General features: G+C 41.0%; 1 protein-coding gene and 1 pseudogene across 2 annotated transcripts in view; one reads left to right on the top strand and one right to left on the bottom strand.

The window, feature by feature from the left end:
- LOC147004156 (oogenesin-2-like) overlaps positions 1-15,652 on the top strand; it is a 96,368-nt gene that overhangs the window by 38,571 nt on the left and 42,145 nt on the right. The gene's annotated exons all lie outside the window — the stretch shown is intronic.
- LOC147004157 (oogenesin-3-like) lies at positions 5,226-7,025 on the bottom strand (annotated as a pseudogene).

Below are 15,652 nucleotides of genomic sequence, written 5' to 3'. Positions count from 1 at the left end.
TATAATAGCCAGAAGCTGGAAAGAACCCAGATGCCCCTCAACAGAGGAATGGATACAAAAAATGTGGTATATTTACACAATGGAGTACTACTCAGCTATTAAAAAGAATGAATTTATGAAATTCCTAGGCAAATGAATTGACCTGGAGGGCATCATCCTGAGTTAGGTAACCCAATCACAAAAGAACTCACATGATATTTATTCACTGATAAGTGGATATTAGCCCAGAAACTTAGAATACCCAAGATACAAGATACAAAGCACATGAAACTCAAGAAAAACGAAGACCAAAGTGTGGACACTTTGCCCCTTCTTAGAATTGGGAACAAAACACCCATGGAAGGAGTTAGAGAGACAGTTTGGAGCTGAGACAAAAGGATGGACTATCTAGAGTGTACCATATTTGGGGATCCATCCCATAATCATCCGCCAAATGCAGACACCATTGCATACACTAGCAAGATTTTGCTGAAAGGACCCTGATATAGCTGTCTCGTGTGAGACTATGCTGGAGCATAGCAAACACAGAAGTGGGTCCTCACAGTCAGCTATTGGATGGATCACAGGGCCCACAATGGAAGAGCTAGAGAAAGTGTCCAGGGAGCTAAAGGGAAGTGCAACTCTGTAGGTGGAACAACTATATGAACTAACCAGTATCCCTTGGAGCTCTTGTCTCTAACTGTATATGTATCAGAAAATGGTCTAGCTGGCCATCATTAGAAAGAGAGGCCCATTGGTCTTGCAAACTTTATATGCCTCAGTACAGGGGAACGCCAGGGCCAAGAAGTGGGAGTAAGTGTTAGGGGAGTGGGGGGGGTATGGGGGACTTTTGGGATAGCAATGGAATTGTAAATGAGGAAAATACCTAATTAAAAAAAAAGAATCCCCCATTCTTGAAAAATAAAAGAGTCATATTTCCATACCACGCCTATAATTCTCCTTTGTGAAGAACAAAGTATGAACTTGACAAGAAAGAGTATTCTGAACAGTGAGTGGGGACTGCAAGTCTGCCAGTGAAAATTGGAGTCACTGGCACAAGGGGACACTTAGAAATAGCATTTTTAATATATAAAACTGGACTAACATAAAATTAGTGTTTCCTACTGAGAATCTTCTCTTACTCAAGAACTCAACAACCCCCAACCAGAGTCTACCCTTGGCAATCTTTAAAGACTTAAACCGCCATCCAGAGTCTACCCTCGGCAATCTATAAAGACTTAAACCGCCATCCAGAGTATACCCTAGGCAATCTTTAAAGACTTAAACCGCCATCCAGAGTATACCCTCGGCAATCTTTAAAGACTTAAACCGCCATCCAGAGTATACCCTCAGCAATCTTTAAAGACTTAAAAGATTAAGATGCTACAGGATTTTTCCTGTGGCTTGTTCCTCTTTGTGATCTATAACCTTACAGTTCCTCAACTTAACTTTTTAATAAATGTAGACATCAGTGAGAATTATGAAGACCTGGATAGTAAGTAGCTTTCATACAATAACCCAGGTTCCTTAAAACACTGTCAACAAATCACTTCGTCTCTGTGGTCTCTCTAGCTTTTGTCAGTTAAACTTCACAATTTTCATTAGTACTAGCTAAGCAAATCCCAAGTTTTTAATCTTTCACTCTAACAAAAGTATTCAAACAACTGTAGCTATACTATGTCTTGTAGCTGCTTATTTTGTACTTCCTTCACAGAACTTACTGCCTAAAACAGGAACAGCAAGAATAAAGGAACATTCTAAAATACCCTGTCATTTAAAAGTTAGCTATTGTGAAGATGTGATATATGATATATTGTGAAGATGCGATATATGATATATTGTGAAGATTGCTATATGAGATGTGTCACTTCACCACAGTGCCTAGTCTAAAATAAAAAAAGGTATTCTTTCTTTAAAAAAAAAAAAGATACCAGTTAAGAGTCACAGGAAGTACACAGTCACAAGAGTCACAAGGAATATCTGGTAATTGTTCTGTTTATCTCTCAAGACAGTTTCTAAGAGCCCCTAACAATAGCACATTCATTGAATGAACACTCTTTAAACCCAAGAAGCAGGTGCATAGAGGAATGTCACTATCTGTTTTATGATTAGCATACCTTGGAGCATTGAGTCACAGAGGTCACATTCCCAAGCCTGGGCCTAAAGGCTTAGAATTTTGCTTTTATAATTTTTCAAAACTAAATAAATAAAACAGCGTTGGGTAGAGATTTAATAAATTGGCACTTGATGTTCAAGCAAGTCTTAAGTATTTTGTTTTTTAATTGAGGGAACATCAGAAATCTATACAGTTAACAAAATGTATTTATTATTTGTAGGTCTCAGGCATCCAATAAGACGGCAGGTTTTGGGTTGCAGGTAGATCTGGAAGGGAGATTTATGAGGGATGGTTGTTTCATTGCTTCAGAATCACAGAAGTCTCTGGGCATAGAGAAACTGAGACTTAGTGGCTGGTCCTGGGTTTAGCTTCTTGTTACCAGTCTTCACTGCCTGTAGATCACCTTCCTCCACTGGGATACTCCATCAGATCCAGAATCATTAGACAGGAGATGGGACAGAGGAGCTCAAATTCAGTCTCTTAAGAAGAACTGGATGAAGACACTGGTTTTGATTGTAAACACGGTGTTTTTGTATCTTTTCTTGTTGGTGGTGGTGGTAGTGTCATTTGAGAAAAGATCTCACTAAAGAAGTCCTGACAAGAACTCACTACTTAGATTAGGCTGGCTCCCAACCCATTGAAATCACCATGGTTCTTCCTGAAGAGCAAAGGGACTTCCACACCTGGCCTGTAATCAGTTTCAAATCCATCCGAGCAATTTTCATTCTTCTTTTCTTCTTCCTTTTTTTTTTTTTTGACAAAGATTTTTATTTCTATTTAGGTTATACCTAAACATCCTTGTGTGTTTTGTAATTGGAAGTATCTTACTTTTTTGCATTAATTTATAAAGAAGTATCAATCAAAATTTTAGAGCATTTCACATTATTTCTCAAAAAATCCTCTGCACCTGTCTCTCTAATGAAATCAAAACGATTTTACAAAATTCCCTTTTATATAATTTATAGGTTTTAAACACAGTCTGATGTGCATGAAAACTGAGAACTGGGCTCATTCAAACCTTACCACTCTCCCTCTATGCTCCTTATTCCAACGAAAACCTGCCTTCTGATTGGTTGCTTTTGTTCCAAACTGATGTTACAAGTGATTATTCTCATTATCTCCATTGTTGGAGTTCCCTTTGTGAAAGCCAAATAATTCAAACTAGCCTGAGATTCAAGAGCCTATTCATCGAATCATTTCCTATCCCTGAGTCATCTTTGGTTATTTAGTATTGTATTAATAATTTGAGTGAGGTGCTATTTATGTATTTTGTTTAGGGGAATTTTTTTTGGATAAGTCTTTTCTTTTGATATAGGGTCTTGATATGTAGATTAATTTGAAACTTTAAGTCTCAACAATTCTCCTGCCTCAATGATGGGACTCTAGCCAGCCTGAGAATGGCAAACATGGTCCTGGAAGCTTTCATCCTTGTCTGCCATCACTGTGTCCTGCTGAAAACTGTTAGTTCATATTCAAAAGGTAGCCCCCAACTTATTTTGCCTTTATTTTGTAACCTCCTTCTCTTGAGACTCACTACTAACACCCAGCTCTCAAGTCCAGCAATCAAACACTTCTTTGGCTTACTAATTACAAAGCTGAATTAGAATAAAATACCTTTTTTCCACATGGGGCTGAGAATTTTATTTTCATAACATGCCTTTTGCCTATGGGCTAGGTATTATTCTCTATCCAGAGGCAGTCCTTTGCTCCTGCCCTGCTCCCAAGTATAAATACTCCTTTACCCTCTCCCTTGTTCCCTTCCCCTTCTCCTTTGTTTTCTATCTCCTGCCATTGCCTCTTATCTTTTCCCTTTGTCTCTCCGACATGCACATATTTAATCTCATCTCTCTAGGGACTCTACAGAGGAAAATAAGACCCATAACAAGCAAGTGAGGCAAAGATCCATGGCATTAGGTCCAGACACAGTGGCTAGCATTGATTTTAAAGAGATGAACTAAAGTGAGTAAGGAGACTGTGATAATTTTCAGAGAGAACATCCTCTTCTCAGAAGCCTGCTATGAGTCACCTCAATATCTTAAAGACACTGCACTACACATGAAAGTTGGGAGACCCCCATGAGGACCTGTCACAGGGAATCAGGGGATAGTGTTAGGAAATATGTCTTTGACTAAGTGAAGCTCATCTTAGTCAATTTATAAACTGTCTGGAAGTATGAAGAACTAGATAGCTTAAGGTCACATCATGCCCTTCTCATTTTGATATCGGGTCTCTGAGTGCTCCTATATTGCAAATAATGTCTTCCATTGAAGCTTAAACACAAGAATATTGTTACTGAAATGTGCCTGCTTTGGTCCTCATTTTTCTTGACTACTGAAAAACCTGTCCTCTCATCCCATTATTCTCCATATCTTATTCAGTTTTTCTGATCTGTATGTACTACATACTAAATTGTTTCCAAAATATTGAGCACTTTGTGAAGCCCAGTGCTTTGGGTTCCATTCCTGAGTCATGTTCCTGGGATGCAAAGAACTGCTCAAATATGAGATTGACCTTATTATGGTGATGAAGAATGAAGAAACAAGACACAGGTACAGAAATGCTGAGATTGGGTAAGCTGTATAGTCTGATAGGGACATACCATCCATTCAGTAAGTCAACACATGGGGCTGGAGAGATGGCTCAGTGTTTAAGAGCACCAACTGCTCTCCTGAAGGTCCTGATTTCAAATCCCTGCAACTACATGTTGGCTTACAACCATCTGTAACAAGATCTGATGCCATCTTCTGGAGTGTCTGAAGATAGCTAAAGTGTACTTACATGTAATAAGTAAATAAATCTTTAAAAAAACTTTATAAAAAGAAAAAAATGTTAATACATTTATTGTATGTAGTCAACAAAGAAGAACAATATCCTCGTGGAAGTGTGCCTCTATTGTAACACACTCAAACTACAATAATACTAGAGAAGAAGAGTGCTTGGCACTTTTTGCAGATGCTACATTTATTCACCAGCTCAGAGGAAGATCTTGCCTTTTTATTGTGTATCTCAAACCTTTAGGTGGTTGACATATCCATGCACCTTTAAGCAAGGGAAATTCAATTAAGATTTCATCAATCCCCAATACTAAGTAAGCTTCCATTTCTCTGTTCTATAATCAACGTTACAGGAGTTATTTTAAAAAATGACAACATTGGGTCTCCATATCATAAACATAAGATATACCATACTTAGAACATTGGGTTGTAACCAATACGACCTTCTTGGGCTGTCTTTTGGCCCTGAGTATATCCAGGAGTTCAGGACAAATTTGTTCTAATCTGGGTGATAGTATTACACCCTTGTCATCATAGCACTCAAGAGGGGCGGGGTACATCTCATAGCTAAGCTGGGTCAGCTTGGATGTGTGCTGTAGAAGTTGTTTCAGGGACAGCAGAGAGAGTTCATTTTCCCAGAAACTGACATCTGTGAGGTGGGAACATTGACTTAGGGCAGGCAGCAGGGCATTGAAATGAGGTTTCCCCATATTACATGACTTTAATGCCAAGCATTCCAGGGTATGTCTAACACTCTCAAGGAGAAACCCAAGAGGCTCAAGGCATAAATATTGTAAAGGTATATTAATAATGTACAAACATTTTAGCTCAAAAATATTCAGGCAATAGGGCAGGTAATCCAAGTCTGACTGTGAGAGGTCACAGTCAGTGAATGAAAGTACCTCCAAGGGCTTCTTCAGGCACCTGGGGAGAGAAGAAATGATTGCTTTCTGGCAAATGTTGTTGAAAAGGGTTGATAGGTTTGGCAACTAAGCAGATGACACTTCTCCCAAATTCATTCTGAGTATATATTGTGGTCAACCCTCCACCCAGGACATGTCCTTCTATTATCTGCTCACACAACTCAGACCATTCTAGTTTGAGGCCTGTAGATATCAGCATATTCATAATTCAGTGCCTTGCTGGAAACTACAGCAATGGATATTTCAGGTTAACATGGTATATGTAGGAAGGACTACTTATCCCAAACAAAGTTGAGTAACTTCTTTGTACAATTGCTAAGAGTTCTCAGAGGTTTTGCTCCTCCCAGGTCCATAATCCTGTCTTCACCCTGAAACACAGTGTTACATATTTCTCATCTAGTCAACCTGTTTCTGGACTCAAAATCTTTACATATGAGCAATAAGAGACATGCTTATGCCTGGTAATATACGTCTTAGCACAAGGCTCATCTGCTCAGATATACTATGTCTCTAATAGTGCTAGGTTTATGGTGGCCAGACCATAAAGCACTCCATAGCTTCCAAAACACAAAACAAAATAAAACAAAACAAATGGAGGCAAAAGAAATTAAATAAAATAAAACAGATGTGTTTCGTCTGGGAGTATGACTTGACCCCCTCAGTCCTACCTTACCCAAGGAATTCTTTCAGATTGCCCTATAGAAAGTAGACATCGTTTATACAGAGTTTCTGGAGAAAGGGAAATGTGGGAAGTTGAGATACCAATGTGATCATTCTTTCCTCAAGCATTTCAGAATCACCAATACTGAGGGAATCTGTGATGTGATCAAGTGTAAGTTCAAGAAGATTGTCCATCTGTCTCAGGTAGGGACTAAGAAACGCCAGATCTTCTAGGCAAAGAGAACATAGCTCCAGTTCCGGTATACAATCTGCATTTACAATTTTGAAGATTTCTATCACTGTGGCTTTGGTTAAGCTTTGAATTACCAGCTTCCTACAGAATAGATGAATGGAATCCTTTCTTTGCTGGGTCCACTCCAACAAGTATGTGTCAGGTTCATTATGTCTGCCATTCATGACAGAGAGTTCAGTTGTTACCTTCAATTCTTTCTTCTCCACACAATTAGGATGCTTCTGTTCTATGAACACTGGTAAATCTTCAACTTCATGGGATCAAGGCCATATTTCATGCAAACCATGGTTTGTATCCCTCCAATTGATCTCTTTGAGTTTGCACCTACTGTGGGAGAAATGAGTATAATTTTCAGAAGGCAAGAGAAGACACATCTTACAGTCTGATTCTCTTCCACATATCACAGTTCAGCTGTTTCTTCCAAAGCTTTGCTTTTTCCTGTGCCTAGAATCACCCCCTAGGCTCATGCTCAGCACCTGAATAGCTAGCCTGATACCTGTAGAAAGTAAAGGAAGACCCAAAAAAGTAAGAAAAAGGAGCAGAAATTTTAATTTTAACTGATATTCACTTTTTTTTATTGAGCACTTAATAAAATACAGCTGACTGCTTCCTGAAATTTTGAATACATGTTGGGTTCCTTGAAAAAATATAGACCATGTATCAACCAACAGACAGAAATACCTTGTTTGTTTTTGTTTGTTTATCTGTTTTTTTTGTTGTTGTTGTTCTTTGAGACATGGTATTGTCCACAGCTGTTTTGAAATGTGCTAAATAATTTAGGCTGCCTTCAAACTGAGACTATCCAGCCTTTGCCTTCCTGTTGCTGTTAAGAGTGAGTATGGGAGGGAAGGAGGGAGCAAGGCCGTGATTGTGTCATAATTTCTATTAAATTCACACACACACAGACAGACACACACACACACACACACATATATATATACATACACATACACTATACACACATATGTATATATGTATGTATGTTTTATGTATGTATGTATATATATATATATATATATATATAAAGTTATCTATCCATCTATTTATTTAATGTATATGAGTACACTCTTCCTGTCTTCAGACCCACCCAAAGAGGGCATCAAATCCTATTACAGATGGTTGTGAGCCACCATGTGGTTCCTGGGAATGGAACCCTGTACTTCTGGACGAGCACTTGGTGTTCTTAACCACTGAGCCATCTCTCCAGCTCCTTATTTTGCCTCCCCTCCCATTTTAAGTAGGTATTTTGTTCATTTACATTTCAAATGCTATCCCGAAGATCCCCCATAACCTCCCTCCCCATCTCCCCTACCCGCCTACTCCTACTTCTTGGCCCTGGTGTTCCCCTGTACTGGGACATATAAAAATTTCAAGACCAAGGGGCCTCTCTTCCCAATGATGGCAGACTAGGCCATCTTCAGCTACATATGCAGATAGAGATAAAACTCTGGGGGTACTAGTTAGTTCATATTGTTCTTCCACCTATAGGTTTTCAGACCCCTTTAGCTCCTTGGGTACTTTTTCTAGCTCCTCCATTGGGGGCCCTGTGTTCCATCCAATAGCTGACTGTGAGCTATTTTGCCTTTTTAAAGACACATATAATTCCTGGGTATTTTGGCACTCACAGGCTTTCTCCCCCTCCCTGTTGCTGGGATTAAAAGCACACCAAAGAATGCCAGGCTTATTAGTAGTTAAGGCACTTGTGTAATTCACATCTGACACTCCAGGCTAGAGTGCCTGGAATTCAAGGTCGCCCTGATATTCTGAATGAGACTGTCTCAAAAAACAGAATCCAGACTAAGTTAAAAATTTTCCACTGAAAGCAAATGAACCAATTAATAATTAGATGTAATTTAGAACACATTTTGGTAGTCTGGTTAAGCAGTTATCATATGGCTGAGGTTCGGAGAATCTCTGAATTTAAGGTCAGGCAATCCTTTTTTTATTTTTTAATTTTTTTTAAATTTACAGTCCAGCCATTGTTCACCCCACTATAGTTCCTCATCCAGTTTCTCCTCCCTGTTTCCACCAAGAGGTTTCTCTTCTTCTCCACCAAACCCCATCCTCCGCCTCCCCCTTCTCTGGGGCCTCAAGTCTTTACAGAATAAGGCACATCTTCAACCACTGAAACCAGACAAGGCATTCCTCTACCCTGTATGTGCTGGGTATCCTGCCTGGCTGTGTGGCTCAGTCTTTGGGAGCTGCCAAGTGTCTAGGTTAGTTGAGACAGGTGGTCTTACTTTGGGGTCATCCTCCTCTTCAGCTTCTCTAAATCTTCCCCTTATTCAACCACGGAGGAATCACAAATGGTCCAGAAGCACTTAAAAAATATACAAAGTCCTTAATCATTATGAAATGCAAATAAAAAAGAATTTAAGATTCCACTTTACAATAATCAGAATGACTAAGATAAAAAAACTCAGAGAAAGCCGGCCTGAGTGGGGCCACAAGCCTCTTCCGGTCTGATCAGCACCGGGGTGACACCGGCCAGCAACCCATGACACCTGCCACAGGATCTTGAGACTTCTGGTGAGTGGAACACAGCTTCTGCTCCAGTCCAATCACTCGGGACCTGAGACTGCTATGGTTGGGGAGGCAGAAAACCGGCCTGAGTAGGGCCACAAGCCTCTTCTTTTCTGACCAGCATCGGGGTAGCTAGGGTGCAGGGTCGGCTGACACTAGTCAGCTACCCACAACACCCGCTACAGGATCTTAAGACTTCTGGTGAGTGGAACACAGCTTCTGCTCCAGTCCAATCGTGCGGGACCTGAGACTGATTTAGTTAGGGAAGCAGAAATCTGGCCTGAGTAGGGCCACAAGCCTCTTACGGACTGACCAGCACTGGAGTAGCTAGGGCACAGGATCAGCTGACACCCGCCAGCTACCCATGACACCCACCACAGGATCTTAAGACTTCTGGTGAGCTCTTCCTGTTGACCAGCACCGGGGTGGCTGGGGCGCAGGGTCGGCTGACACCCGCCAGCTACCCACGACACCTGCCACAGGATCTTGAGACTTCTGGTGAGTGGAACACAGCTTCTGCTCCAGTCCAATAGCGCGGGACCTGAGACTGCTTTGGTTGGGGAGGCAGAAAACCGGCCTGAGTAGGGCCACAAGCCTCCTCCGGTCTGACCAACACCGGGGTAGCTAGGGTGCAGGGTTGACTGACACCTGCCAGCTACCCAGGACACCCGCCACAGGATCTTGAGACTTCTGGTGAGTGGAACACAGCTTCTGCTCCAGGCCAATTGCGCGGGACCTGAGACTGCTTTGGTTGGGGAGGCAGAAAACTGGCCTGAATAGGGCCACAAGCCTCTTCCGGGCTGACCAGCACCGGAATAGCTAGGGCACAGGGTCAGCTGACACTTGCCAGCTACCCACAACACCCGCCACAGGATCTTGAGACTTCTGGTGAGTGGAACACAGCTTCTGCTCCAATCCAATTGCTCACGGGACCTGAGACTGCATTAGTTAGGGAAGCAGAAAACCGGCCTGAGTAGGGCCACAGGCCTCTTCCTCTCTGACCAGCACCGGGGTGGCTGGGGCGCGGGGTCAGCCTACACCTGCCAGCTACCCATGACACCCGCCACAGGAAATTGAGACTTCTGGTGAGTGGAACACAGCTTCTGCTCCAGTCCAATTGCGCACGGGACCTGAGACTGCATTAGTTAGGGAAGCAGAAAACCGGCCTGAGTAGGGCCACAAGGCTCTTCCGGTCTAACCAGCACTGGGGTAGCTAGGGATCAGGGTCAGCTGACACCCGCCAGCTACCCACGACACCCGACACAGGATCTTAAGACTTCTGGTGGGTGGAACACAGCATCTGCTCCAATCTTTAAACAGTGACAACGATAACAACTAACCCCAGAGATTACGAGATGGCGAAAGGTAAACGTAATAATCTTACTAACAGAAACAAAGACCACTCACCATCATCAGAACCCAGCACTCCCACTTCACCCAGTCCAGGGCACCCCAACACACCGGAGAAGCTAAACCCAGATCTAAAAGCATATCTCCTGATGATGGTAGAGGACATCAAGGAGGACTTTAATAACACACTTAAAGAAATACAGGAGAACAGTGCTAAACAGGTAGAAGACATTAAAAAGGAAGCACAAAAATCCCTTAAAGAATTGCAGCAGAACACTGCTAAACAGGTAGAAGACATTAAAGAGGAAGCACAAAAATCCCTTAAAGAATTGCAGGAAAACCAGACGAAACAGGTGATGGAACTGAATAAAACCATCCAAGACCAAAAAAGGGAAGTAGAGACAATGAAGAAAACCCAAATTGAGACAACGCTGGAGATAGAAACCCTAGGAAAGAAATCTGGAACCATAGATGCGAGCATCAGCAACAGAATACAAGAGATGGAAGAGAGAATCTCAGGTGCAGAAGACTCCATAGAGAACATCGGCACGACAATCAAAGAAAACACAAAATCCAAAAAGATCCTAACTCAAAACATCCAGGAAATCCAGGACAAAATGAGGAGACCAAACCTACGGATAATAGGAGTAGATGAGAATGAAGATTTTCAACTCAAAGGACCAGCAAATATCTTCAACAAAATTATAGAAGAAAACTTCCCAAACCTAAAGCAAGAGATGCCCATGAACATACAAGAAGCTTACAGAACTCCAAATAGACTGGACCAGAAAAGAAATTCCTTCCGACACATAATAATCAGAACAACAATTGCACTAAATAAAGATAGAATACTAAAATCAGTAAGGGAAAAAGGTCAAGTAACATATAAATGCAAGCCTATCAGAATTACACCAGATTTTTCACCAGAGACTATGAAAGCCAGAAGGTCCTGGACAGATGTTATACAGAAACTAAGAGAACACAATTTCCAGCCCAGGCTACTATACCCAGCCAAACTCTCAATTAACATAGATGGAGAAACCAAAGTATTCCACGACAAAACCAAATTCACACATTATCTTTCCACGAATCCAGCCCTTCAAAGGATAATAACAGAAAAAAAACCAATACAAGGACGGAAACCACGTCCTAGAAAAATCAAGAAGGTAATCCCTCAACAAACCTAAAAGAAGACAGCCACAAGAACAGAACACCAACTCTAACAACAAAAATAAAAGGAAGCAACAATTACGTCTCCCTAATATCTCTTAATATCAATGGACTCAATTCCTCAATAAAGAGACATAGACTGACAGACTGGCTACACAAACAGGACCCAACATTTTGCTGCTTACAGGAAACTCATCTCAGAGAAAAAGATAGACACTACCTCAGAATGAAAGGCTGGAAAACAATTTTCCAAGCAAATGGTAGGAAGAAACAAGCTGGAGTAGCCATTATAATATCTGATAAGATTGTCTTCCAACCCAAAGTCATCAAAAAAGACAAGGAAGGGCACTTCATTCTCATCAAAGTTAAAATCCTCCAAGAGGAACTATCAATTCTGAATATCTATGCTCCAAATACAAGGGCAGCCACATTCAGTAAAGATACTTTAGTAAAGCTCAAAGCACACATTGCACCTCACACAATAATAGTGGGAGATTTCAACACACCACTTTCACCAATGGACAGATCATGGAAGCAGAAATTAAACAGCGACACAGTGAAACTAATAGAGGTTATGAAACAAATGGATCTTGCAGATATCTACAGAACAATTTATCCTAAAACAAAAGGATATACCTTCTTCTCAGCACCTCACGGTACCTCCTCCAAAATTGACCACATAATTGGTCACAAAACAAGCCTCAATATATACAAAAATATTGAAATTGTCCCATGCATCCTATCAGATCACCATGGACTAAGACTGATCTTCAATAACAAAATAAATATTAGAAAGCCAACACACACGTGGAAACTAAACAACACTCTTCTCAATGACACCTTGGTCAAGGAAGGAATAAAGAAAGAAATTAAGGACTTTCTGGAGTTTAATGAAAATGAAGCCACAACATACCCAAACTTATGGGACACATTGAAAGCATTTCTAAGAGGAAAACTCATAGCTCTGAGTGCCTCCAAAAAGAAACTAGAGAGAGCACACATTAGCAGCTTGACAACACACCTAAAAGCTCTAGAACGAAAGGAAGCAAATTCACCCAAGAGGAGTAGACGGCAAGAAATAATCAAACTCAGGGATGAAATCAACCAAGTGGAAACAAGAAGAACAATTCAAAGAATCAACCAATCGAGGAGCTGCTTCTTTGAGAAAATCAACAAGATAGATAAACCCTTAGCCAGACTCACTAGAGGGCATAGGGAAAGTATTCTAAAAGGGAGACATAACAACAGACCCTGAAGAAATCCAAAACACCATCAGATGCTTCTACAAAAGGCTATACTCAACAAAACTGGTTAACCTGGACAATGGACAAGTTTCTAGACAGATACCAGGTACCAAAGTTGAATCAAGATCAGGTTAATGATCTAAACAGTCCTATATCCCCTAAAGAAATAGAAGCAGTCATTAATCGTCTCCCAACCAAAAAAAGCCCAGGACTAGAAGGGTTTAGTGCAGAGTTCTATCAAACCTTCAAAGAAGATCTATTCCCAGTTCTTCACAAACTATTCCACAAAATAGAATCAGAAGGTACTCTACCCAACTCATTCTATGAAGCCACAATTACTCTGATACCTAAACCACATAAAGACCCAACAAAAATAGAAAACTTCAGACCAATTTCTCTTATGAATATTGATGCAAAAATCCTCAATAAAGTTCTCGCTAACCGAATTCAATTCAATAACACATCAAAACAATCATATTGCCCGCCGCTTTTGTGTGTCCCCCTGGTAAGAACACGCTCAGGGCAACCGGAATCTTCTGCAGTACAAACTTTATTGCTTACCCCATCAGGAGCCAGCGGAGAAAGGAGACAGAGAGAGAGCGAGAGATGGCGGAGCCCCCTCCCTTTTATGGAGGACTGTCCTCCGCCTCGGAGTGTCACTCCCTGATTGGCTGCAGCCCATCAGCCAGAGTTGTCATCACGGGAAAGGCAGAGCACATGGGGTGGGAAACTACCCCAGCGCATGTGCAGATGGTTTGTTTACTACTTAGAACACAGGTGTCAGTGCCATCTTATAATGGCGAATGTGAGGACGGCTCCTTACACAATCATCCATTCTGACCAAGTAGGTTTCATCCCAGGGATGCAAGAATGGTTCAATATACGCAAATCCATCAATGTAATCCATTATACTAACACACTCAAAGACAAAAACCACATGATCATCTCGTTAGATGCTGAAAAAGCATTTGACAAAATCCAACACCCATTCATGATAAAAGTCTTGGAAAGATCAGGAATTCAAGGCCCATACCTAACCATGATAAAACCAATATACAGCAAACCAGTAGCCAACATCAAAGTAAATGGTGAGAAGCTGGAAGAAATCCCACTAAAATCAGGGACTAGTCAAGGCTGCCCACTCTCTCCCTACCTATTCAACATTGTACTTGAAGTCCTAGCCAGAGCAATTAGACAACAAAAGGAGATCAAGGGGATACGAATTGGAAAAGAAGAAGTCAAAATTTCGCTTTTTTGCAGATGATATGATAGTATACATAAGTGACCCTAAAAATTCCACCAGAGAACTCCTAAGCCTGATAAATAGCTTCGGTGAAGTAGCTGGATATAAAATTAACTCAAGCAAGTCAATGGCCTTTCTGAACACAAAGGATAAACAGGCAGAGAAGAAAATTAGGGAACCAACACCCTTCTCAATAGTCACAAACAATATAAAATACCTTGGCGTGACTCTAACTAAGGAAGTGAAAGATCTGTATGACAAGAACTTCAAGTCCCTGAAGAAAGAAATTAAAGAAGATCTCAAAAGATGGAAAGACCTCCCATGCTCATGGATTGGCAGAATCAACATTGTAAAAATGGCTATCTTACCAAAAGCAATCTACAGATTCAATGCAATACCCATCAAAATTCCAACTCAATTCTTCAACGAATTGGAAAGGGCAATCTGCAAATTCATCTGGAACAACAAAAAACCTAGGATAGCAAAAACTCTTCTCAAGGATAAAAGAACCTCTGGTGGAATCACCATGTCTGACGTAAAGCTGTACTACAGAGCAATTGTGATAAAAACTGCATGGTACTGGTATAACGACAGACAAGTAGACCAATGGAACAGAATTGAAGACCCTGAGATCAACCCACATACCTATTGTAACTTGATCTTTGACAAGGGAGTAAAAACCATCCAGTGGAAAAAAGACAGCATTTTCAACAAATGGTGCTGGCACTACTGTTGGTTATCATGTAGAAGAGTGCGAATTGATCCATTCCTATCTCCCTGTACTAAGTTCGAATCTAAGTGATTAAGGAACTCCACATAAAACCAGAGACACTGAAACTTATAGAGGAGAAAGTAGGGGAAAGCCTCGAAGATATGGGTACAGGGGAAAAATTCCTGAATAGAACAGCAAAGGCTTGTGCTGTAAGATCGAGAATCGATAACTGGGACCTCATAAAGTTGCAAAGCTTCTGCAAGGCAAAAGACACCGTCAATAAGACAAAAAGACCACCAACAGATTGGGAAAGGATCTTTACCTATCCTAAATCAGATAGGGGACTAATATCCAATATATATAAAGAACTCAAAAGGAGGACTTCAGAAAATCAAATAACCCCGTTAAAAAATGGGGCTCAGAACTGAACAAAGAATTCACACCTGAGGAATACCGAATTGCTGAGAAGCACCTGAAAAAATGTTCAACATCCTTAATCATCAGGGAAATGCAACTCAAAACAAACCTGAGATTCCACCTCACAGCAGTCAGAATGGCTAAGATCAAAATTTCAGGTGACAGCAGATACTGGCGAGTATGTGGAGAAAGAGGAACACTCCTCCATTGTTGATGGGATTGCAAGCTGGTACAACCACTCTGGAAATCAGTTTGGCGGTTCCTCAGAAAATTGGACATAATACTACC

This window comes from Mus caroli, unplaced genomic scaffold (assembly GCF_978045245.1).
Source record: "Mus caroli unplaced genomic scaffold, Mus_caroli_1 scaffold_6, whole genome shotgun sequence".
Classification (NCBI taxonomy): domain Eukaryota; kingdom Metazoa; phylum Chordata; class Mammalia; order Rodentia; family Muridae; genus Mus; species Mus caroli.
Note: the sequence above shows the minus strand (reverse complement) of the source record. Positions and strands in the feature narration are given on the sequence as shown.